The sequence below is a fragment of the Malaclemys terrapin genome, chromosome 14 (genome assembly GCF_027887155.1).
Source record: "Malaclemys terrapin pileata isolate rMalTer1 chromosome 14, rMalTer1.hap1, whole genome shotgun sequence".
NCBI classification, from domain to species: Eukaryota; Metazoa; Chordata; order Testudines; family Emydidae; genus Malaclemys; species Malaclemys terrapin.
This window is the reverse complement of record NC_071518.1, coordinates 1305588-1332437: the sequence shown is the minus strand read 5'-3', so window position 1 is coordinate 1332437 and position 26850 is coordinate 1305588. Positions and strand designations below refer to the sequence as shown.

The following is a 26850-nucleotide window of genomic DNA, read 5'->3' as shown; positions in this document are numbered from 1 at the left end:
GAAGGCCTGGTCAAACTGACAGCTTCCCTAGGACGATATGTCACAGCCTTTCATTACCACTAACCTTCCACGTTACATGTTGCTGCATGACTGCTATCTTGGTTTTTGTCTTTTTTTCCTCTTGCCTCCAATTTTCTGTCCCTTCTGTAACCATCTTTTCCTCTCCTGCCTCATTTCCCCCCTCCCCCCACCCAAACCCTGTAGGCTGTAACCCAAGAGAAGCTCCAGATACAGTAAATAGTCCTTTCACTCGCGCAGCAGAATTGCTCCAGACGTTTTTATTGATTTTCACTGGACTTAAAGCTTCACCTTTTTCTCTAATCATCCCATAATGGCTTTAGTATGAACAATCAGGTACAAATCGCCATAAATCTAAGCAGCCTCACTTCGCATACCTTCTACTCACTTACACATGCTCTGTACCTCGCTGTCTTCTCATTTTGCTCAATTTTATATTCTCTGTCTGTCTTTTCTCCTTTCCTCTCCTCTCCCTATAGCCCTAAAGGAGTCTATAATTTTGGATTAGACTAGGCGGTCTCATTTTGTACCCCATTTCTTTCATTTTCTAAACCTGCCATGCCTTTGTGCTGTCTCAGGTGAGTTCAAAACTTTGCATCTCTCCCTGTGTCAGTCCCCCCAGACTAAGGAGGAAATGTGCGGTTTTTAACATAGGGAGTTGTTCCAGGAAATGGATTACTCCAGGAATTTCAGGGGGAGAGGGGAAAGTGATAGGAGGGGTGAATAGTTTAGCCTAGGCTAGAACAACTGGAGACTCAGCTAGTATGAACAGGGCATGCCCTGAGGAAGCTCCTGGAGCTGCAGGCCCAGCGAATGTGACCGGGGCTCCTCTGAACATCGCTGTTATCCGTGGCATGGCATGGCACAGCTCGGCTCTGAAAATGACTAAGTTCACTCCTATTTCTCTGCTTTCAAGTATCCTATTTTAGTAAAGTCAAAGAAGCTGGGATATGTATGAGAGGGAATTTGGGGTGAATGTGGGAACAGGAGAGATCTCTCAGAGGCTAGGAGAGGACATCTAAATAAAGTGGTCTGTCTTCAGAATTAAAACTCATGTACCAAGCATCATGATTTCAACTTGTAATAGTCTTTAGATTTGATTATTTTTGTTCTTGTGTGAGGACAAGACAATGGTGACAGGCTGCAAAATTTCTTGGTTCAAACCCTCTGGCTCTGTTGTGCTCCCTGGTGAGAAAGCAGATTGCGGGCACTGGCTTTCTCCTTCCCTTCCTGTTTCCTGCCGAAACAGGAAAATGATGGTGCGGGGAACGCTTTTCTAAAACAATATATTGGAGGCTTGTGAAAGGCCTTTCCCAGACAGGCGAAGGAATTCATTCTCAAGGACACTCGGTAGATTCAGCCCTGAGCACTTAGTCACGATTTTAAAATCTCGTTTGTCTTTGAAATGAGAGTTGCAGTGAAACATTCAAGCGAGAGAGAGCAGGAACTACCTTGGTATCAAAATACTGAACCCGGGCACCTACTGGTCTAGCATAGGTATAAATGTCTGCTAGTGTAGCCACACATTCCCTGAAATGCTTGTATGGAATTCATTGCATTGGTACCCCAACCACTTTCATTGTAAATCGTATAAGTCATGTAGCTCTTCTTACTTAGTTACCATTGTGCTGTTCAAATACAAATTAGATGGGGCTACTATAAGGTGGGTGCATAACTGGCTGGATAACCGTACTCAGAGAGTTGTTGTTAATGGTTCCCAATCCTGCTGGAAAGGCGTAACGAGTGGGGTTCCGCAGGGGTCTGTTTTGGGACCGGCTCTGTTCAATATCTTCATCAACGACTTAGATATTGGCATAGAAAGTACGCTTATTAAGTTTGCGGATGATACCAAACTGGGAGGGATTGCAACTACTTTGGAGGACAGGGTCATAATTCAAAATGATCTGGACAAATTGGAGAAATGGTCTGAGTTAAACAGGATGAAGTTTAACAAAGACAAATGCAAAGTGCTCCACTTAGGAAGGAAAAATCAATTTCACACATACAGAATGGGAAAAGACTGTCTAGGAAGGAGTACGGCAGAAAGGGATCTAGGGGTTATAGTGGACCACAAGCTAAATATGAGTCAACAGTGTGATGCTGTTGCAAAAAAAGCAAACATGATTCTGGGATGCATTAACAGGTGTGTTGTGAGCAAGACACGAGAAGTCATTCTTCCGCTCTACTCTGCTCAGGCCTCAGCTGGAGTATTGTGTCCAGTTCTGGGCGCCGCATTTTAAAAAAGATGTGGAGAAACTGGAAAGGGTCCAAAGAAGAGCAACAAGAATGATTAAAGGTCTTGAGAACATGACCTATGAAGGAAGGCTGAAAGAATTGGGTTTGTTTAGTTTGGAAAAGAGAAGACTGAGAGGGGACATGATAGCAGTTTTCAGGTATATAAAAGGGTGTCATAAGGAGGAGGGAGAGAACTTGTTCACCTTAGCCTCTAAGGATAGAACCAGAAACAATGGGTTTAAACTGCAGCAAGGGAGGTCTAGATTGGACATTAGGAAAAAGTTCCTAACTGTCAGGGTGGTTAAACACTGGAACAAATTGCCTAGGGAGGTTGTGGAATCTCCGTCTCTGGAGATATTTAAGAGTAGGTTAGATAAATGTCTATTAGGGATGGTCTAGGCAGTATTTGGTCCTGCCATGCGGGCAGGGGACTGGACTCGATGACCTCTCGAGGTCCCTTCCAGTCCTAGAATCTATGAAAGGAGAGATTCCCAGAGAGGAGTAGCCCAGCGCATTGATGGATTCGGTGCTCGTTTTCATGGAAGAACTTGGCTGTAGATAGAGTTGTTCACTGAGGTCCTCAGCTCAGAGTTTCCATTCTTTAGTGTGGTTTTAGTGCCATGGAGCTTTGATAGCTGATGGGAGGAGTGGGGGCAGTTCATGGACCAGTTTCTCTTCTCTTCTCTCAGCCCTTGGTGTGGTCTGCAGTAAATTGAGATTGATTGGATGTTATTTTTCCTCTTGCTAATGTAATCCATTAGCCTGGCACATGCATAATCAGTTTAGAGCACAGTTAACTGGATGTAATCGAGTTCTTCTCTGTCTGCTGGAGAAAATCCTCTCCAGATGCTCCCTGGGTGAGAGAGCACACAAAGCTTACCGCGCACAATCCTCCTTACTCTGCCTCTTTGCCGCTTTCCTTTTAAATCATGTTATTGGCCACTTGGGTTGCCCAAGAGCCACTTCTTCAGCAGCAAGTGGCGGAGCTGGAAAATGTGATCCTGAGACCTCGTTAGTCAGCAGCATGACGAGCCTGTGAGTCCTCCCCTGCCATGTGTCCGGTGCTTTCTGGTGAGGGTGGAGTGAGAGACTGTGTTAAAATTTCAAGCAATCTCTTTCCAAGGTCCCAGTATTTCAGGATGTCTTAAGCCCAGTTCCCTCTTATAAGGGGGAGGATTCTTTGGTGGGGTGTTTTGTGTTGGAGTTTCTCTCACTGATAAACACGGAGAGATCTGACAACCTTCCCCCACTCTCCTTCCCCCCCCTCTAAGTTGTCAAACTAGGACTTGTGCTGAAATCCTGGGAGCCCGAAGGAATATAGCGTCTGTCTCTCACCACTGCTTGTGCTCTCATGTCCTCTGTCAGTATATTTTCATACTGCCAGACAAATAACCCAGAAAGTGCCACTAGTATCGTAAATATTTGTTTCAGCTCTAAGTGGAATGAGGTGGACATGCTGGTTCAGGAGATGAATAGGATATGAAATATTTCAATTCTAGTTGAGGCAGTGTGGTCTAGCTGAAATGCATGGGGCTGGGAGCTGAGAGACGGGGATCCATTCTAGGGTCAGCCACTGACTTGCTCTGTTAGCTGGGGCAGATCCCTTCCTTTCTCTGTAACATGGGAGCGATAATACTCCTTTTCCTTCAGTGCTTTGAGATTTATGGAGTATTTCTGATCTTGAGACAGTATGCAGACAGAGAAACTTTTTAACCTGTTTCAGAGTAGCAGCCATGTTAGTCTGTATCCGCAAAAAGAACAGGAGTACTTGTGGCACCTTAGAGACTAACAAATTTATTAGAGCATAAGCTTTCGTGGACTACAGCCCACTTCTTTGGATGCATATAGAATGGAACATATATTGAGGAGATATATATACACACATACAGAGAGCATAAACAGGTGGGAGTTGTCTTACCAACTCTGAGAGGCCAATTAATTAAGAGAAAAAAAAAAAGACTTTTGAAGTGATAATCAAGCTAGCCCAGTACAGACAGTTTGATAAGAAGTGTGAGAATACTTACAAGGGGAGATAGATTCAATATTTGTAATGGCTCAGCCATTCCCAGTCCTTATTCAATCCTGAGTTGATTGTATCTAGTTTGCATATCAATTCCAGCTCAGCAGTCTCTCGTTTTTTAATTTATAAGGGGGGGGTCACACTCAGAGTCTTGCTGTGTGAAAGGGGTCACCAATACAAAAAGTTTGAAACCCACTGACCTAACACACTGAGTCTTGGTCTACACTACCCGCCTGATTCGGCGGGTAGAGATCGATCTTCTGGGATCGATTTATCGCGTCTCATCTGGACGCGATAAATCGATCCCAGAAGCGCTCCCCCATCGACTGCGGAACTCCTGCTCGCCGAGAGGAGGAAGCGCTGTCGACGGGGGAGCTTGCCTGCGCCACATGGACCCGCAGTAAGTAAACTTAATTCGATCTAGGAAACGTCGACTTCAGCTACGCTATTCTCGTAGCTGAAGTTGCGTTTCCTAGATCGATCCCCCACCCCAGTGTGGACCAAGCGTGAGTTCCTGTTCTCTGTGGAGAGAAAGGGATGTTTTCAATCTCCCCTGCTTTCTGCTAGATGTAGGAGGCCGCAGAAGGGTACCCTATGACTCGCGCTCTGCCTTTGGAACCTGTGGTTCTCACATCTTGTTTTAATTTAGGTGGATTTGTTTTCACTTTCATCAAAAGTTAAAATAGGGCCAGTTGTTGCAGAAGGTGAAGTGTCAGGCAGGGCTCCTGTATGCTGGAAGTGGAGTTAGTACCTCCCGGATGGGCATGGTATAAGAACCTACAAGAGAAGAACTGGAGTTCCACCATCCTCATGTTTCGTCGTCCCCCCCCCCCCCCTTATTCAGGGGACACTTGTTCTCACACTTGAATGGTTTGCAGTCAGCACTTTTGCTAAGAATATCCTTTCTTGCATCACAGTAAACCAGCTTTTTCCTCTGTATCGTGTCTCTGATCCCAAAGAATTACAAATCCTTTTCCTGAAGGAGAACTCTATAGAGCTCAAAAGCTTCTGTCTTTTACCAAGAGAAGTTGGTCCAATAAAAGGTATTACTTCACCCATCTTGTTTCTTACAAATGAATAGTCACTTCACACTCCACTTGAAAAGCAGCCATTTCACATTGCAATTCACAACAGTTTAGATTAAGGACAAGCAGTTAGGAAGAATTATCCAGTTAAACTGTAAAGGACTTCTATGGATGTAGAAAGTAATTTCCCAAGTTGGAACTGGGCCAGAAGACCAGAGTTAACTGCTTTTGCAAAAAGTGTCAATGGAACTGTAATGCCTACCTACACCACAGCACCGCCTGGCAGCAGCTTGGCTCATTTGTAGAGCCACGTGCGGATATATCTGATCAGCGATCTGCAAAAATGGTCCATGGATATCCACATCTGCTCTGAGTGGTAGCCGCGTTAGTCTGTATTAGCAAAAACAACGAGGAGTCCTTGTGGCACCTTAGAGACTAACAAATTTATTTGGGCATAAGCTTTGGTGGGTTAGAACCCACTTCATCAGATGCATGGAGTGGAAAATACAGAAGCAGGTATAAATACATGAAAAGATGGGAGTTGCCTTACCACGTGTGAGGTCAATCTAACAAGACAACTCAATTGACGGCAGGATACCAAGGGAGGAAAAATAACTTTTGTAGTGGTAATGAGAGTGGCCCATTACAGACAGTCAACAAGAAGGTGTGAGTAACAGTAGGGGGAAATTAGGTTTAGGTTTTATAATGACCCAACCACTCCCAGTCTTTATTCAGGCCTAATGTAATGGTGTCCAATTTGCACATTAATTTCAGTTCTGCAGTTTCACGTTGGAGTCTGTTTTTGAATTTTTTTGTTGAAGAATTGCCACTTTTAGGTCTGTTTAGTGACCAGAGGGGTTGAAGTTTTCTCCTACTGGTTTTTGAGTGTTATGATTCTTGATGTCTGATTTGTGTCCATTTATTCTTTTGCGTAGAGACTGTCTGGTTTGGCCAATGTACATGGCAGAGGGGCATTGCTGGCACATGATGGCATATATCACATCGGTAGATGTGCAGGTGAACGAGCCCTGGATGGTATGGCTGATGTGGTTAGGTCCTTTGATGGTGTCCCTTGAATAGATATGTGGACAGAGTTGGCACTGGGGTTTGTTGCAGGGTTTGGTTCCTGGGTTGGTATCTTTATAGTGTGGTGTGTATTTGCTTTAGGTTGGGGGGCTGCCTGTAAGAGAGGACATCTGCTCCGCGGATATCCACAGATTTTCGGGGCTCTACTCGTTAGGTTAGTGCTGGCTCAGAGGGAAGATTCCTGCCAGCTGAATCACTGGCACCACTTCTTGTTGCTCCCAGATATTTTTTTGAGGTCTCTCCGTCAAATACTGATTTCTAGACAAATACTTGCTGGTTTTAAGATCAGTGTTTTTATCCCAGAGTGCAGACCAGAGAAGAGAGAATTTGTCCACTTACAGAAATGTTGTGCAGGTTTCCTTATCCCGAACTAAGCTTCTGAACTGAAATGGGTTTCAGGACTGGAGTAAGCTTCAAAATCTAGAACAAGCGTCTGAGCTACACTAAACACTGAGCTGGACCAGCCTGCTCATGCGCTATAGCAAGCTCCCATGTTAGAACGGGCTCCTCACCAAGGGCCTGCGCCTGCCTGCTCTGAGCTCCCAGGAGTCCAAGCCCCAGATGAAGAGTTGTGCTGATGGGCTCTGTGGCCCATCTGAGAAGTTTGGGTATTATGCCATTGGGTTTTGCAGCACTCCCACTACGCAATGTCTTTATCAGGGACCAAATCCCTTCCAACATGCGTAAATCTGTACAGGTTTCAGGGTCTGGAATTGCATCTACTACTAATGCTTCCAGGTCAGGGCATGGAGTTGCTTCAGGACGCTTAAGTGCAGTCTCACAATATTTTCCCTCTTTTCAGACCTTTTTCTTGGGATGAGGATGTTTTACCATTAGCCATATTTATCACACATAAACCCCATGTGAAGTAAAGTTTTGGATCAAAGTGATTGAATAGCTTTGAATGCAGGCCATTATTTATTAGATCTTATTCCCTCTTCTGCCCAGTTCTCAAAATAAGCTTCACAATCCACTTTTGCTCTTGCCCCCAAAATACCTTGTAAATGTTTGTTTAGCATCATCATGGCACTATATGGCCTCAGACATCTTTTGCAGAATTTGAAAAGTCTCATCAGATAGGCAAGGGCATCGTTGCAGCGTTTTAGGTTTGAAATGGTGTCTGTAGCTTCTCGGATGACTCTGATTCTGGCTGTCCCAGCTGATTTTGTCATCTGGGAGAGCACTAAGTGCATCGGATAGAGTACTCTGTCACAGTCCATAACCGAAGCGCCCCAGACCCTGCCAGAACAATGGATGCAAAACCTGCAGACATATCTCCACTGCTACAACAATCAACGCCCTCCAGGACACACCTTTCAAGATCCATGGTCCTACACCTGCCTAGCATAACAAGTGGGTACCTCATCCAGTGCACTAAATGCCCCAATAACTATGTGGGTGAAACCAGACAATCCCCTACGCTCTCAAATGAACTCACACAGAAAAATGATAAAAGACAAAAGCACCCTGTCACCGGTGGGTGGACACTTCACAAGGTGACCTCTCTGTATCTGACCTACCAGTCCTCATCCTCAAAGGAAACCTGCACGACACTTTTAAAAGATGAGCCTGGGACCTTAAATTCATAACTTTGCTAGACACTAAAAATCATGGTCTTAACAGAGACACTGGATTTATGGCTTGTATGACTAGGTTACAATCTGTAACCCACTAAGCTCCCCCTCTTTTGTCTTATGACTACAGGGGTGTTAACGGGTCCCTTCACCTTGAATGGCCCCTCAGAATATATGATAACTACTTACACTAAACTATCTGTTCAACCTTGTATTTAGCTGTTACACTCTGAGAACCATTCCCAGATCTGAAGAAGCTCCGTGAGTCTAGAAAGCCTGTCTCTCCCACCAACAGAAGTTGGTTCAATAACCGATATTATCTTGCCCACCTCGTCTCTCAAATATCCTGGGACTGACATGGCTATAATCACTGCATCACAGTACACAGTGGTCAGCCAGGAAGATAAGTGACTCCCATCTCCTGTCTTGTAGAACTTGTCTTAAAGCATGTCACTTCTTGGTGACCTGCCTTTAACTGCAAGGACTTAAGAGCACATGGGCATGCACACACATACTCCTCCTTACATATTATCCCCATGTATGTTTCACAAAGATGATGATGACCAGGCTTTCAGTGGAAACCTTACGTGATGCTCCTTGGTGAACTAGAATGTAAATACCAGAACCAGGGGGCCTGCAATCCTTATGCACCACTGCGCCCTCTGCCAGCTGGCATCAAGAGGTCCTTGGGTCCCACATTCTCCTCCACCTGACTCAGAATGGTGTGTCTGTAGCCTCTCCCCCAAGTAAAACATCCCTGCATCTCTATGCATTCAAGGAAGAAAGGATAAACCAACCCTACAATGAATACGCTGCAGTTGGATTCTACTTTGCTTTCTCCTCTTAGGACTCATTAAGGAATTTTAATACAGGTAACACATATTATCCATTTAACTCTTTCAAAAACCTAATCCTGGGGCCTTCACACTCCCTGTGCCAGCCTGCTCCACCACATTACCTGGGCAGTAAAATCGAGTTTTGCATTTAATGTTGTAATACAAAAATACCTTAATATAGGATCAGCCACCATGTTCTGTATGTTTGCCCCTTAGGAGGGGTTGGGACTGAATGAATTTAGAGTGTAAAACCACTTGTAAAATACTTCATTTATTCAAGTCAGACCTTTTTTTAGACACCTCTTGTCCCTGCTTTTACAATATTGTGGTATGTCCTGACCCATATTCAGCCTATGTCCTGACCCATATTCAGCCAATGTCCTAGGGAGGCAAATTTGGTTTGCACAGTGATGAAACTGAAAAAGCATTGAAGAGAAGAGACCAAATAGACTCCAAAGGCAATGGGAGTGAGCAATCCAAAGTCGAAGGGTTGGGAATATTGGAGCAGAGCAGCCTCCCAACCCTTCTGTCTACTTGTTAAAGTAAAATTCAAACTCCAAATTGTCAAGGAAGATTTAGAATTCAGTCCAAAATGTTTCTCTCCATTTTTTGCCCAGTGTTTGACCCTAATCATAGGAAAGGTGGAAGAAGTTCTTATTGCCTCCGTCACCATCGCTTCATGGACAAGTGTGAACAGTCCTGTGGGCTTGGCTTCTCTTTGTCACTGAAGTGTGGGTGTGTGGGTGGGGGAGAGAGAGCAGGAAGGCTTAAGGGATTCTTTCCTAGCTGTCCAGGCTTTGATTGTTATCTCCACAACTAGGGATTGTAAACTGTGACCAGAGTACAACCCGAGCCCTGTACGTCACTGCACAATGCCCGTGCTCATCTGAATTCACACTTCATTATTTCTCAGTGTAAGCTGAGAATGTATCTGAGTGTTTTGTTGAAATTCTACAAAGTAGTGTCTGGCTCATCCTACTGTGCCATATCTGTCGACTGCAGACCAAGGATGGAAGCAAGGCAGTTCAGGGGGGCAATTTCTTGACAGTTTGATATACTGCTGGTTCTCTTGAGTCCGAATAAAACAGCATGGAATTACACTCTGAAGATTCTGATTACTGATTGGAATCCGTCAACCATGGTGGTTGTTTGGAACACCTGCTAATGACAGCTCTGGGTTCCAGAACCGCATGAGAAGAGCCTTGAGCTCTGTGTCTGATCAGTCAGAGGGGAATGAAGCAGATTCATAGATTCTAGGACTGGAAGGGACCTCGAGAGGTCGAGTCGAGTCCCCTGCCCTCATGTACTCACTTGCATATATAGATGTACTCACTTGCATATATTTACTCTCTCTGATTATAGCTGCAGATTTGGCATTGTGAGAAGTTCTAATTGGGAGAGTTAAAATGAAGTTTACTAGAGCCTGGTATCAGGAGGTCTGTGATCCCAAGGCTCTCTGGAGGCATACCCTCTTTAAAGTGCTAAGAAGACAGTCGTGCCATTGCTTAAGTCTGGGCCTGAGAGATTCCCTGTAGTGGGTGGGTCTATGAGATGGGAATACTACATCTATAAGAGATCAGAATAGGCAAATCCAGACACCCTGTGGCATGTTTGCGCTGCAAGCCATCTGCTAGGCAGCTTGTCCTTCCAGAAGAAGCTCATCCATTCATAGAATCACTTCTTGCCAGCTGCCTAATGAGTCCATAGTCCCAAATGGCTAGGCCGAGGCCCTACTCTCACATTCCTACCGTGCAGAGGGCGCCAGGAGAGAGGCTTGAGAGATGCTGTTTGGATTGTTAAACTGCTTTTGCATTTCCAGGTGAAATGGGTCCCGTGTCCTTGCCAGAATTTGAGGCTGCAGCAGCTGCAGCCGTGTTGCAGGCAGTGTGGCTACAGGATCTTTTGGTGCCTCCTCCCCTGCTTATAATATTCAATAATATCGCAAGCCCTGAAGTCTCTCTCGAAGCTGAGCCCGTTGTGCTGTGCTTTTCCTAGTAGCAAATAATAACTTCGTCCCAGGAAGTCACAATCGCACTTATGTAACCGATGAAAATGGGGTTGTCCCCTGTATAATAGTTAAACTGTTCAACTCTTGTTCAGGGTGACCTTTGAACAGGTGTTTTCAGCAATGGGTCAGTTTCCTAGTGTGTGTATGGGGGCCTTGGTGTGCTCCCTACCCAGAGAGGAATCAGTGTGATGTGGGATTGGCTCTTGATTTGTCATAACCTGTTAGAAATACCACTTTGCAAGTCAGCTTCATCCCATGATGTCGCCTAAGACAAGTGTGCTTTCTTTGGACAGTGCTATGCAACTAATTACAGCTATAGTCTGAAAAGTGCCTATGGAAATGGTATTTGTGGTTCTCTTTGATCTGATCCTATGTAAAAAGTGCTTAGTTTACAATTAAAGATGTTTTTTCTGACTGCCAGCCCTGCAAATTCAGCCTGCCCTTAAAGAATCAAGTGGGTTCTTTCCCTCTTGTACATCATTACTTGCAATAAAAGTTTCACAAATCTAATTGTGCCAGGAGTTGCACTTGTGCAAACCAAATGTCTTTAAATTGTGCTTTAGTTACACCAGTGCAGCCATCAGTGGTTCACACAGGTGTGTCTGCTTGGAACTTAGTAAACAAGTCTGTTGCTGATGCACAAGGAGGAATAGACTCCAGCTCATTCAGTCTGAGCACTCTTGGATCTTTAGAGCTAATAGGAGTAAGAAGCATTAACTAAAACAACGAGGAGTCCTTGTGGCACCTTAGAGACTAACAAATTTATTTGGGCATAAGCTTTCGTGGGCTAGAACCCACTTCATCAGTTGCGTGAAGTGAAAAATACAGGAGCAGGTATAAAAACATGAGAGGATGGGGTTTGCTTTACCAAGTGTGAGGTCAGACTAACGAGATGAAATCAATTAACAGCAGGATACCAAGGGAGGAAAAATAACTTTTGAAGTTATTAGCACTGTAGTGCTAATAAGCGATGGTCACATAAACACCACCCTATACCGGAAACCTACTGACCACTATACTTGCCTACACGCCTCCAGCTTTCATCCAGACCACATCACACGATCCATTGTCTACAGCCAAGCTCTAAGATACAACCACATTTGCTCCGATCCCTCAGACAGAGACAAACACCTACAGAATCGCTATCAAATGTTCTTAAAACTGCAGTACCTGATGAAGTGAAGAAACAGATTGACAAAGCCAGAAGGGTACCGAGAAGTCACCTATTACAAGACAGGCCCAACAAAGAAAGTAACAGAATGCCACTAGCCGTCTCCTACAGCCCCCCCAACTAAAACCTCTCCAGTGCATCATCAAGAATCTACAACCTATCCTGAAGGACAATCCCTCACTCTCACAGATCTTGGGAGACAGGCCAGTCCTCGCCTTCAGACGGCCCCCCAACCTGAAGCAAATATTCACCAGCAACAACACCACACAACAAAAACACTAACCCAGGAACCAAACCCTGCTACAAACCCCAGTGCCAACTCTCCACGTATCTATTCAAGGGACACCATCAAAGGACCTAACCACATCAGCCACACCATCCTGCACATCTACCAATGTGATATATGCCATCATGTGCCAGCAATGCCCCTCTGCCATGTACATTGGCCAAACCGGACAGTCTCTATGCAAAAGAATAAATGGACACACATCTGACATCAGGAATCATAACATTCAAAAACCAGTAGAACACGTCAATCTTTCTGGTCACTCAACAACAGACCTAAAAGTGGCAATTCTTTTACAAAAAAAAAAAAAAGAAAAAACAGACTCCAACGTGAAGCTGCAGAACTGGAATTAATTTGTAAAGTGGATACCATCAGATTAGGCCTGAATAAAGACTGGGAGTGGTTGGGTCATTACAATACCTAAACTTAATTTCCCCAATACTAATTTCTCCTTACTGTTACTCCCACCTTCTTGTCGACTGTCTGTAATGGGCCACTCTCTTACCAGTTCAAAAGTTATTTTTCCTCCCTTGGTATCCTGCTGTTAATTGATTTATTTCATTATACTGACCTCACACTGGGTAAAGCAACCCCCATCCTTTCATGTATTTATACCTGCTCCTGTATTTTTCAGTCCATGCATCTGATGAAGTGGGTTCTAGCCCATGAAAGCTTATGCCCAAATAAATTTGTTAGTCTCTAAGGTGCCAAAAGGACTCCTCGTTGTTTTTGCTGATACAGACTAACACGGCTACAACTCAGAAGCATTAACTAGTTCTGTTAAGTCGGCTGGCCTGACTTCTATAATACCTTGGATTGTTCCCCTTCTGACAGCCACCAAAAATGCCTTGATTTGTTCCTATCCTCTTCCCCTGTGCTGTTTTTAAAGCAGTGAAACAGGGAGGGGCTATCCTGGAGAGAGCTTTTCCAGACCTCTGAATGGGTCAGCCACGTGGAGTTGGGCTTAGGACCCGGCTTTCCCACTCTCCCACACGTTAGTCAGACTTCTGCTGCTTTGCAGCCTGCTGTGGTTTAATCAGTGTTGTGTGTAATGGTTTGGCTAGAAACGTAGGTGCTGTCTCATTTTACGGTTTTTCTCTCTGAATCTGATTAAATTAAATTAATGGGGATATCCCATCTCCTAGAACTGGAAGGGACCTTGAAAGGTCATAGAGTCCAGCCCCCTGCCTTCACTAGCAGGACCAAGTACTGATTTTGCCCCAGATCCCCAAGTGGCCCCCTCAAGGATTGAACTCACAACCCTGGGTTTAGCAGGCCAATGCTCAAACCACTGAGCTATCCCTCCCCCCTTGTATCTCTCTGCCCCCCACCCTGTCACATGGTCCTTTTCATGGGCTCCAAGTCTGCCAGCACAGGGCAGTAGGAAGGAGGAGAGTTGATGCAGTGGAGATCATGTTGCTCTGATGTACTTTCAGGGACGGCAGGCCCAGCACGACCTCTTCTCCCATCAGCTCTCTTGCAGCAAGCTTGGTTCACAAGTAGGGAGTTCACAAGCCCTGGTGCTTTCATTTTACTCTGTTTGGATACTGTTGAAAGGAGTTAATGTTCTCTGGCCTGCTACCATTCGCTTCTGCTGTCCAATGGCATGTATCTTTCACTCAGGCACTTTCCGTCTCCTGTGCATACATTGGAAAACGGTGTCTCACTCACTCCTCCCCCTTTTTTCCCCTCATGCTCCGAGAATGGTAGGTTTAAAAAAAACAAAACAAAAAAAAACCACCTGGGGAAGTTTCAGGCAGCAGTAACAAAGCCTGTCTCCACAGAGCGGAGGCTAATTACACAGCTAATTAATCCAACAGATGTCACTTTAAATGCCTGACTCTTTGTGAATCTGTTGCGCACACATGCTGGTTAAACAGACTTCATAGGCCCCGTTCACAATGCCTGCTCAGGCTGTTGGTGACTGTCACTTTAAAGCGTGGGGTGTCCTGTACCTTGTTTGCATCCAGAAACTGGTCCTGGAGAGTTGAGTCTAGACTTCATTCAAAATAGATGGCAGTCAGAGAGAACATTCTTGTGATAGTTCCGGTTAATCGATAGCCCCAGCACCCCGCCTCCCAGCATGCCCCCTCCTGTTTGAAAGTTATTGGAGTTAGGCAGACAGCGAGTGGGAGAGGAGCCCTGCATAGGACACCAATGTAACAGAGGCAACTGGCTGGCTCAGGCAAACGGGAGTCTGGACATCTGAGCCTCTCAGCTTTGTGGTCACCTGTTCAAATTCAACCCAGTTCTGTAGCACCCGAAGCTGTTAGCCTCTTTTAAGTGTGGTTGGTCTGTCTGGATAACTAGCAGCACACCTGGCATCCAATTGGCCCCTTGTTTTTGGTCTCAGGAGAGATGCCAGTCAATGGACAGGAAGTCTCAACTTCCATTTCACACCTAGGGCTTATCCTTCTAGAGGAGGCCTATGGTTTATTGTCAGGGCAATGTCAGTCCAGCTCTTTCACCAACACTACATTCATTTAAAAATGAATTAATATAACTTATTTCAGTACCTGTCAGCTGTAAAATCCCTTCCCCTCAGCCCCAAACCCCATTTGGCTGCCTTTTGTGTTCCTATGTAGGAGGATCAGCTACCCTGGTGTGTCTCCAGGCTTATGTAGACAAGGAAATTTACTGGTACTGCTATAGTTACACTGGTACAGCTCCCATGTGTATGCTTCTATTCCGGGAGAAGTGTGTCCACACAGGGAAATTTTACCAGCATAATTTCCTGTGAAGACAAGCCCTCAGTAAGTGGTTCCTGAGCCACAGCTCCTCTTTCCTCTTAGGAAAACTCCATTAACTCAAGTCTTCAACTACAAACAGCTCCAAACCATGCAAGACTAGTGGATGGCATTTCTATTCAGAAACGGCTCTAAGAACATAATTTCATTAGCTGAATACTTATGTCCCGGTTTTTATATCCAAATGGAGACATTCCATTAGAAAACGATAGAAGACCAAAGTAAGGGCAACCCAAACTGAGTTGTGCGAAAGATTGTGTAGGACCTGTGGTTTTCTATAGCAATATCCATACCTGGTGATCCTACATAGCACCTCACAACAAAGACAACTCTACTTAGAGTATTTTCCCCTCTGTGTGTGTATTTTATGGAATTTTCTGTAGTTGATATTATTTTTAAGGCTGACAGAGTATGTTTAGGCAACAGTAACAGCAGTGACTTTTTGGTGCATTCCCTCCTGGTTTGGGATTTTATTCCCCTTTAAATCAGCAGAGATGGAGACCAATTCTGAGGCTACGTCTACACTACGGAGGTGGGGATCAATTTCAGATATGCAAATTCAGCTACGGGAATCGACCGCCGCAGCTCCCCCGTCGACTGCGCTTACTCCTACCTGGGCTGGTGGCGTACGCGCGTCGATTTGGGGATCGATTATCGCGTCTCGTTGAGACGCGATAAATCGATCCCCGAGAGATCGATTTTCTACCTCCGATCCAGGCGAGTACTGAAGACCAGGCCTGCGTCTTTTCCTCACTCAGAAGTTACATTCCAGTGACAATAGGTATGTGTATGGAGTTGGTTTCGGTGTTGGATTGAAGTTATGGGCCTATTGCAGGAGTGGGTGGGTGAGGTTCTGGGGTCTGCAGTGTGCAGTAGGTCAGCCCAGCTGATCGTGATGGTCCCTTCTGGTATGAGGCAGCCACGTGTTGCTGTTAAAGCACAGGTACTAGGTGGGAAGAAAGCTAGAGAGATCCAACAGATTCTGGGTTGGTTCTAATGTGTCTGGCAGTCTCAAGGAGGCAGACCGTTGGATAATAACTACGTGGAATAAGGGGAAGAGATAGATGTAGTCAAAGGCAGAGGGAGGTTTTCTTGGGAGCTTAGATCTGTGAGTAAATCAGTTACTGCAGCTGATTCAGCATAAGTGATGTGTCCCCATTTCCCACAGCTGATGAGGATTAGATCCGCGTGGTTTAACAGTCTCATTTGCTACTCCCAGTGCACACTCGTTTTCATGTGTTTCAGTTAATGAGGTAGAAGAGAGAATGAGGTGTTACTGTTTAGACACAGATAGTCTGTGCAGAGAGGGCTCTGTTGGAGCCTACACAATCCCTCTCAAAGGGCCAGCTTCTCAAAGATGTTAGCCAGCACTTCAAAAGCAGGTGCAGCTGCTAGCCTCGCCAGTTCTGCGTGCTGTGCATATTCCTCCTTTACAGATTTAGCTTCCTTTCTGCGTGGTTCCGAGTTGGAAGAGGGCAGCTCTCTGAGCAGCCGGCAGCATTCTGGAACTCGAGCAGGGAAGTCTGAAGCTTTGCAAGGCTCAAGTGCTAAAGCAAAGATTCAGTGCTGCCTCCCAATCAGGATCAGGACCACTGGTGTCAGGCTCTGTGTCCATGTAGAAATAAACGTCCCTGTCCCAAATTGCTTACCATCGACAGTCTTGTGGTATTAGGAGAGAGGCTGTGTCCTTGTCGGGGCTAGCATGTAGTAACTAGCATGAGGTAAAATACTAGAGAAGACCAAGCAATTGGTAGTTTTCACACAAGGTAATGCTGCGCTCCCTGCTAATGGGTGAACAGAACAAATTGCCTTGTGTTCACTAGACTTTTACCTCGTGTTAGTTACCAGGTGTTAGCCAGATAAGAACGTGCCCTTTCTACTAGTGCGGATGCACCTTCAGTTAACATTGCCTTCTCTGAGCACCTGAGCGGCTTAGTCCAGCACTGGGTAGAAGAGGATCAAGACTAGGAGCTGGTCTGTTGCTATTTGATGTGGGTTCTGCCATTGACCATGAACCTGAGATGCCTAGTCAAGAGACTGTTGTAGGGGGATGGGAAAGTCAGTGATGCGGTGTAAATGGGTTTATGTAATGGGGGTTTCTGCATTTATGAAAAAATGTGTTCTGGTGGTGAAATGTATATTTGCTTGTATATTTGATTGTAATAGGGTGGGTGGAAGGAGCACATCATCTCCTCTAAACCCAGTTTCAGTTGCAGGAAAAAGTGTCTATAAATAGTTAAACTTGTTATCTAACTTGTGGCATGGAGCCAGGCCGTGGCATGGAGCCAGGCCCTGGCATCAGCTGGCTGACAACACAACTCAAAAGGCCCTGTGCATTGCTATGTTCCTGAAGGCAAAGTTGCTGTTGGTTTAAGCAGGAATTAAACAATTACCGTGTCTTAGTTCTCCCCACCTTCAGTGGATTGACTCTATAAATTGTCAGCCTGTTGACATTTTAATGCGAATTATGTCATATGGTATCCCCTTTGATTTCAACATGCCTCAGTTTGTAAATACATGAGCCTCTCAAAGGCTTGTGGTTAGCATACACACAGGAGGCCTCAGGGTTTTTGGTGGGGAGTGAGCAGCATGCCTGTCTCTTTCAGCAGTGAGTGCGCCTGGCATGGAAAGACTCTTACAGCATGATCTCAAGAAACAGGCAAAGAGGGACCTTTTTCAAGCACCAGCCTCTGGCAGGGCTGCGGTAGCATTGCTCTCAGCTCTTCTCTTTCACAGAGGGGATGGTGCTCCAGAGGAGATTCCAGGGCTTCCATGGTGCTGCTCACATGGAATGCTGATTTAGTGCTGTAGTGTGCAATGGTTGCTCTTTTATCTCCACACACCCCCACGCTGGGGATTGCACAGACTCTGAACTGTTAAAAAGCAAATAAATCTGGTGTTGGGCTGTTCCCGGTAGCTCCTTCACCCATGTAGGACAAATATCCAAACCAGATGTGTCCACATACACTTGAAGTGAGGGAGCAGTAAACAGCTAAAGCCATTTACCCATCTCTGGTTTTATGGAGCTCTCCTCCCTCTGCCCCACCCCAGTGTGTGTTCTACACACAGTAATGTTGGGCAGTGACTATTAGTTGTAGCTGACCCTTAATATTAAAAGGGGTAACTTACACCCCCCCCCCCGTCTCTCTCTTGTGTTTCAAAATCCCCTTTCCACTCTTGCCTGCAAAGTATTTGTCGAGGACCTGTTGCTTTGGGGAATTGGGCACAGAATATGTACATAACCTATACAGCAATACTGTCCCATGTATAAATTCCCAGTCAAAAATTGTTACATTGGAATTAAAGTTGAGTACATATCAGAAATTTACGGTAAAAAACTTCATATTGATGATGGAATCGCTCTGAAAATAAGCACGTTAAAGCCAGGAAACTAAAGTTAAGGTTAAATGTAAGAGAGTAAGTTAATGTATGGTGAAGGCACCCAACCCCCTTTGTATTACTATTATTTTTATTGCCCTCATGCCAAGTGCCTCAGTCATGGACCAGATGATAAAAGATGGTCACTCCCCAAAAAGTTTATAATGTAGGTAAATCTTAAACCGGTCAGTCAGAAAGGACCGTTATTACCATCTCATCTGACCTGCTGGTTCTCACAGGCTGTGTAATCTCACACTGTTTTCTGCTTCAAGCCCATCACTTCCGTTTTGAGCTATAGAATATCCTTTTCAAAAGGCATAGTCTTGATTTTAAAGACTTCAAATGATGGAGAATCCACCACATACCTTTGTAAATTGTTGGAATGATTACCTCCATTGTTAAAATAAACAATACAAAAACCTTACACCTTATTTCTGGTCTGAAACCATTGGCTATTATATCTTTTTCTGATAAATGTCAAAGTTCTCTACTGTTAGAAAACTTCTCCCTGTAGAGGTGTTTGTTGACTAGGAACAAGTCACCTCTTAATTTCTCTTGGATAAAGTAAATAAAGTGAGTTCTTTGAGTGCTTGCTCCTGTTGATTCCATTCTAAGCATGCGTGCGCCCACGTGCACAGTTGTCGGAGACTTTTGCCTTAGCCGCATCCTAGGGTCGGCTGTGGCGCCCTCTTGAGTGCTATGCTCATGCGTTGGTAACCATTTTTTTCTTATGGCTCTCATTAGAGAGGGCTAGCTTAATTTTGCCCTATATTGATGGCAAATGATAACTGTATAGCTGTGACCTGAAATATATTAGTATTTGTTAATCACACATTAAAAAAAAATCAGTCTCATTTAAAGACGTTAGATTTTTTTTTCATATTTTTCCTCATGGTGTCACAGGGCAGAACGAAGGTTGTCTAGTGACTTTCCTGGGGCATTTCCATATCTTACACATTTGAATTTCTTTTAAGTTTAAACTTAACTCTGAGTTTCCTGGGTTTTATAATGCCTGTTTTGGGGATAAATACAACATCCCTATAATGTTTTTATGCTAAATTATTGATATATACTTTCAATCTTCACTCCATGATACCACAGCTTTTTCTGGGAATTTCCTTGTTTTTTTTTTTAAATATTAAAATGTTCTTATATAAACAGGAAGCAAGAAATCCAAAGAGTGCTATTTGTGCCATTTCTAATGATTTGAAGATCTGTAGTATCAATAGAGATGGGCAAAGAGTTGATTTTTTTCAGTTTGCTAGCAGATCAAAAAAATCAGTTTGGGGCAAACCAAAAATTCTGAAAAATTTAATCCATTTGAAAGACACATTTTGTTTTGTGATTGAACAAAATGTTTCATTTAATTGTTGGGCATTATAAATAGAAAAACAAAGGAAAGTGAGGATTGGAGTCCCAAACAGCTGGTCAAAGGCGAGGGGTTGATGGTGGTGCCACTTGCCTCCTTTATAACTGTTAGGGGATTTACCTAATCACCAGGGTACTGTGGGGTGGGTCTCGCACAATCTGTCCTGTGGAAACTGTTCTGCTTTGTATAAATACTTGAATTATATGGGGCTAGGCGAGAGAGTGAGACTGATTCTACAGCCTGGTGTTTAGGTCGCTCCTGCAATGGACCACACCCAAGTTCAGATTCCTGTTCCACATCAAGCAAAGGGAGGAATTGAACCTGGGTCTCCCAAAATCCCAATTGAGTGCCTTAGCCACTGGGCTAAAAGTTATAAAGGAGACCACCACCTCCACTGCCACCCTCCCCCCTGTTTTGTGAATGACACTTATGTCCCCATCTGAATCCAGCTGGAACTTTTTTTTTTTTCTTTTTGCATGATTCAATGAATTCATGTCGAATTCACAACTAGTTTCAATATCAAGGGTAGGGAACAGCTTCCATGCAAGGAGAGCCTAAAAGGATTAGGGCTATTCAGTTTAGAAAAGAGATGACTAAGGGGGGGATATGATAGATGGCTATAAAATCCTGACTGGTGTGGAAAAGGTGATAAAGAAGTGTTATTTACCCTTTCACACAATCCAAAAACCAGAGATCACCTGGTGAAATGAATAGGTAGCAGGTTTAATACTTACAAGAAGGGAAGTACTTTTTCACGCTACTAACCTGTGGAACTCATTGCCCTGGGATGTTGTGATGGCCATAAATGTAACTGGGTTAAAAACAAAAACCTGGATAAGTTCATGGAGGATAGATCCAGCAATGGCTATTAGTCAAGATGGCCAGGGACGCAACCCCATGTTTAGGGCGACCTAAACCTCTGACTACAAGAAGCCATGAGTAGAAGACAAAAGTGGATCACTTGATAATTTGCCCTGTTCTGTACACTCCCCCTGAAGCTCCGGTACCGAACACTGTTGGAGATTAGAGTTTGGGCAAGATGGGCCATGGTCTGTCCCAGTATGGCAGCTCTTATGTCAGTCAAAACTGTATTTTAGGTAACGAAACTATTTGTGCAAAAAACTTCTCCCAGCTCTAAGCATCAGCCCTAACTCTTCTTTATTCTATTTTTAACTTTTAGGGCTAGACTCTCTCGTATGCACTGGAGCAGCACAAAGCAGCTGGAACATAGGGGCCGGTTAAACTGGATTTACAGCTGCTTTGTATTGCCAGAGCAGTACAAGGCAGCTGGCAGATACAACAGTTTTCCCTTCCTGTGCCCCCTGCAGTGTCCCCTTTGCTCGTGCACGCCTTGTTGCCTTCATGCACATGCACACTCCCCGGTCTCCTCCTCCTTCCTTCCTTTCTGTTGAATAGATCTGGTGTAGCAAGAAGTTTTTGAACAGAAATATTTAGGATTAATGGTCATTTTTTTGCTGAACGTTTATTCTTCAGCAGAGTCAGGTCCTTAAGATTGTCAGAAGGAATGCCCCTCTTTCAAAATGGCCTCTGTCACCCCTTGTTCTCAACGGCATGGAGGCCTCAAGTTGCCTTCTTAGCACCGATGGCCACTGTTTCACGTGGCTCCCATTGGGAGTGAAGCAAAGTTTACCTCAGAAGATGATCGCCCCCTGCGCTGGCAGGTGGCAGAGGAGCCTGTGACTTCTTGGCTGTGGCAGAGCTAAGGGGGATGGTAGCTATTTTTTGAAAGAAGACAATTCTTTGAATTTCTCTGAAGAGAAAACTCTTCTTTAGCCACTGCTGTAAAAAGCACCATGAATCCTACGTTTCCTTTCCAAAGGTACCCATTGCATTGAACCTAGTCCAGTTTTATTTCTCTGCCAATTTTTGGGTAGATGGACTATACTTGTCAGCAAGTTAAAGAAGTATGGGCTGGATGAATGGACTGTAAGGTGGATAGAAAGCTGGCTAGCTCATCGGGCTCAATGGGTAGTGATCAATGGCTTCATGTCTAGTTGGCAGTCAGTATCAAGCGGAGTGCCCCAAGGGTCAGTCCTGGGGCCGGTTTTGTTCAATATCTTCATTAATGATCTGGAGGATTCATAGATTCTAGGACTGGAAGGGACCTCGAGAGGTCATTGAGTCCAGTCCCCTACCCACATGGCAGGACCAAATACTGTCTAGACTATCCCTGATAGACATTTATCTAACCTACTCTTAAATATCTCCAGAGATGGAGATTCCACAACCTCTCTAGGCAATTTATTCCAGCTTTTAACCATCCTGACAGGAACTTTTTTCTAATGTCCAACCTAGACCTCCCTTGCTGCAGTTTAAGCCCATTGCTTCTTGTTCTATCCTTCGAGACTAAGGTGAACAAGTTTTCTCCCTCCTCCTTATGACACCCTTTTAGATACCTGAAAACTGCTATCATGTCCCCTCTGTCTTCTCTTTTCCAAACTAAACAAACCCAATTCTTTCAGCCTTCCTTCATAGGTCATGTTCTCAAGACTTTTAATCATTCTTGTTGCTCTTCTCTGGACCCTCTCCAATTTCTCCATCTTTCTTGAAATGCGGTGCCCAGAACTGGACACAATACTCCAGCTGAGGCCTAACCAGCGCAGAGTAGAGCGGAAGAATGACCTCTCGTCTTGCTCACAACACACCTGTTAATACATCCCAGAATCATGTTTGCTTTTTTTGCAACAGCATCACACTGTTGACTCATATTTAGCTTATGGTCCACTATAACCCCTAGATCCCTTTCTGCCGTACTCCTTCCTAGACAATCTCTTCCGATTCTGTATGTGTGAAACTGATTTTTTCTTCCTAAGTGGAGCACTTTGCCTTTGTCTTTGTTAAACTTCATCCTGTTCAACTCAGACCATTTCTCCAATTTGTCCAGATCATTTTGAATTATGACCCTGTCCTCCAAAGTAGTTGCAATCCCTCCCAGTTTGGTATCATCCGCAAACTTAATAAGCGTACTTTCTATGCCAATATCTAAGTCGTTGATGAAGATATTGAACAGAGCCAGTCCCAAAACAGACTCCTGCGGAACCCCACTTGTTATGCCTTTCCAGCAGGATTGGGAACCATTAATAAAAACTCTCGGAGTACGGTTATCCAGCCAGTTATGCACCCACCTTATAGTAGCCCCATGTAAATTGTATTTGCCTAGTTTATCAATAAGAATATCATGCGAGACCGTATCAAATGCTTTACTAAAGTCTAGGTATACCACATCCACTGCTTCTCCCTTATCCACAAGACTCGTTATCCTATCAAAGAAAGCTATCAGATTGGTTTGACACGATTTGTTCTTAGCAAATCCATGCTTACTATTCCCTATCACCTTACCACCTTCCAAGTGTTTGCAGATGATTTCCTTAATTACTTGCTCCATTATCTTCCCTGGCACAGAAGTTAAACTAACTGGTCTGTAGTTTCCTGGGTTGTCTTTATTTCCCTTTTTATAGATGGGCACTATATTTGCCCTTTTCCAGTCTCCTGGAATCTCTCCCGTCTCCCATGATTTTCCAAAGATAATAGCTAGAGGCTCAGATACCTCCTCTATTAGCTCCTTGAGTATTCTAGGATGCATTTCATCAGGCCCTGGTGACTTGCAGGCAGCTAACTTTTCTAAGTGATTTTTAACTTGATGGATGGCGAGGACTGCACTCTCAGCAAGTTTGCAGATGACACTAAACTGTAGGGAGAGGTAGATACGCTGGAGGATAGGGATAGGATACAGAAGGACCTAGACAAATTAGAGGATTGGGCCAAAAGAAACCTGATGAGGTTCAACAAGGACAAGTGCAGAGTTCTGCACTTAGGATGGAAGAGTCCCATGCACTGCTACAGACTAGGGACCGAATGGCTAGGCAGCAGTTCTGCAGAAAAGGACCTAGGGGTTACAGTGGACAAGAAGCTGGATACGAGTCAACAGTGTGCCCTTGTTGCCAAGAAGGCTGACGGCATTTTGGGCTGTATGAGTAGGGGCATTGCCAGCAGATCGATGGACGTGATCATTCCCCTCTATTCGACATTGGTAAGGCCTCATCTGGAGTACTGTGTCCAGTTTTGGGCTCCACACTACAAGAAGGATGTGGAAAAATTGGAAAGAGTCCAGTGGAGGGCAACAAAAATGATTAGGAGGCTGGAGCACATGACTTATGAGGAGAGGCTGAGGAAACTGGGATTATTTAGTCTGCAGAAGAGAAGATTGGTGGGAGGGGGGATTTGATAGCTGCTTTCAACTAGCTGAAAGGGGGTTCCAAAGAGGATGGATCTAGACTGTTCTCAGTGGTACCAGATGACAGAACAAGGAGCAATGGTCTCAAGTTGCAGGGGGGAGGTTTAGATTGGATATTAGGAAAAACTTTTTCACTAGGAGGGTGGTGAAGCACTGGAATGGGTTACCTAGGGAGGTGGTGGAATCTCCTTCCTTATTGGTTTTTAAGGTCAGGCTTGACAAAGCCCTGGCTGGGATGATTTAGTTGGGAATTGGTCCTGCTTTGAGCAGGGGGTTGGACTAGATGACCTCCTGAGGTCCCTTCCAACCCTGATATTCTATGATTCTACCTGAGCTGACGTTATGCAGGACATAAAAAGATCTGTCAATGCTAATTTTCTTAAAGAACCGCTTTTAAATTTATTGTAACTTAAATGAATTAACGGATTTACTCGTTAAATTCTCAAATTTCATTCAGTACTCAGAGTAAGTGTTGTAATTTTGGGCAGGATAACATCTCAAATAGTGAAGAAATGGATCCCTACTTTAAAACTCAACCTTGATTATGGAGCCATGACTGCCATTTCTGTAGTAACTATATTAATAATAATAATAATAGTCAAACTATATAGTCTGAAAAAGAAAAGTCACCACCCTCCCTCTGGGCTCAGGAGCCTGAGTTACTGGAATCTCCTGGATTAAATTCTTCCCACCTGAAAACATCCCACAGAGGAGGTGGTGGTGTTGTTGTTTGTTGTTTCAATATAATGGATTCCATTGTAGGCCTTGTCCCTCTGGGAATGTCTGCACTGCAATTGAACATTGATATCTAGCCCCGTCCGCTGACTCGGGTTCATGGGGCTCTGGGTATGGGGCTGTAAAATTGCAGTGAAGATGCTTGGGCTCTGGGACCCTCCCCCATTGCTGTGTGGACATACTCTGTGACCCCTTAATCAGTCCAAGGTGAGAGCAGCCAGCCTCTGCCAGAAGCCAGCCCTTTGTCATCTCCAAGTCCTTTGTCTCCAGGCAGGCCCATGCTGAGTTCACAACCCCACCTGCTGCAGCTTTCCACCGTTGAGTGAAGATTGTTCAGTCAACGGAGATTTCGTTGTATTTCTGGACGCTCTGTTTATCTGAGCCAGTTCCTTAATGGCCCTATTCATTGCATCCCAGACTGCAAAGTGACACCCACACCTCCTTTCCTTTGCTGTGCCAGGGACCCTTTTGCACCCACTGGGTAGTAAAACAAAGTACAGAGGGAAACTGAGGCACACATATTGTTTATAAAAATATTACAGACTATTGCAACTTTCACACCACTGACTACACTCACTCAGCCAAAGCCATCTGGTTATGCGTGTGCATGCATTGCCAAACCACATGAGTGAAGCACTTTCTACTTTAGCGCTAACTCAGGAGGATGTTGAATGGCAGCACCTTAAGTTAGATATTTTTGAGTCAGCACATCTGGATACCTGGCATCTGAGTGTTTTAAAAGCGCTGTCCTTGGAGCTCTATGGACTGTTCATGTTAATTTTTCAATAACTCTTGGAACACTGGGTAAGTTCCAGAGGTCTGGAAGAAAGCTAATACTGTGCCAATATTTCAAAAGGGTAAATGAGGCAACCTGGGTACTTATAGGCCTGTCAGCTGATATTGATCCTGGGCAAGATAATGAAGCAGCTGATACCTCACTTGATTAATAAAGAATTAAAGGAGAGGAGTATAATTAATGCCAAGCAACACGGATTTATGGAAAATAGATCCTGTGAAACTAACCATCTTTTTTGCTGAGATTACAAGGTTAGTTGAGAAAGGTGAGAGTGTTGATGCAATATACTTAGTTCTGTAAGGCATTTGACTTGGTACCACATGACAATTTGATTAAGAAACTAGAATGATACGAAATCAACATGGTATACATTATATGCATTAAAAACTGGCTAAATGACAGATCTCAAAATGTAACTACAAACAGGAATCTTCAAACGCCTTTGGTTCTAGTGGGGTCCCATAGAGAGCAGTTCTTGGGCCTGTGCTATTTAATATTTTTATCGGTGACCTGGAAGAAAACAGAAATGTCTTCGACGTGTATTATAGTGCCTGAGAGTGTGGCTACGCTGCAGATAAACACCCACAGCTGGACCATATCATCTGACTTGTGCTTATGGGGATCAGGCTGTGGGGCTGTTTAACTGCAGTGTAGATATCCAGCCTGGGCTGGAGGCTGGGCTCTGGGCCCTCTCCTTCCAGGTCCCAGAGGCTGGGTTCCAGCTTGAGACTGAATGTCTGCACCACAATGGAAACAGCCCTGTAGCCCAAGCCCTATGAGCCCGAGACAGGTGTTTAATTGCAATGTCGGCATACCCTAAGCCTGGGATGTATAAACAGGGTATCTTGAGTAGGTGTAGAATCTCAACTTTACCTACAAAAGAAGGTCTAAACTCACTGTTGCCACTCAAGGAAAAGAGTTTGGAGTTATCATGGATAGCTCTCTGAAAACATCTGCTCAATGTGCAGTGGCAGTCAAAAAAGCTAACCATGTTGGAATCCTTGGGAAAGGGATAGATAATAAAACAGAAAATATCATAATGCCACTATATAAATCCAGGGTGCGCCCACATCTTGAATACTGCGTGGAGTTCTGGTCACCTCATCTCTAAAAAGATGTATTAGAATTGGAGAAAGTACAGAGAAGGGCAACAAAAATTATTAGGGGTGTGATACTGGCAGGCCAGGTGCCAGTTCATGCCAAGGCTCCCATGCCTCACTGAGCATTGACAAATGCATAGCTGGAAACCAGTCTGGCTCGTGTGTTACTCCTGGGAGAATTCTGCTCCACTGCTCAATGCAGAATTTTGCA

General features: G+C 44.5%; 1 protein-coding gene across 3 annotated transcripts in view; it reads left to right on the top strand.

The window, feature by feature from the left end:
• The window catches only part of ZFHX3 (zinc finger homeobox 3), a 286964-nt gene that overhangs the window by 103108 nt on the left and 157006 nt on the right, over positions 1-26850 (top strand). The window lies entirely within an intron of this gene.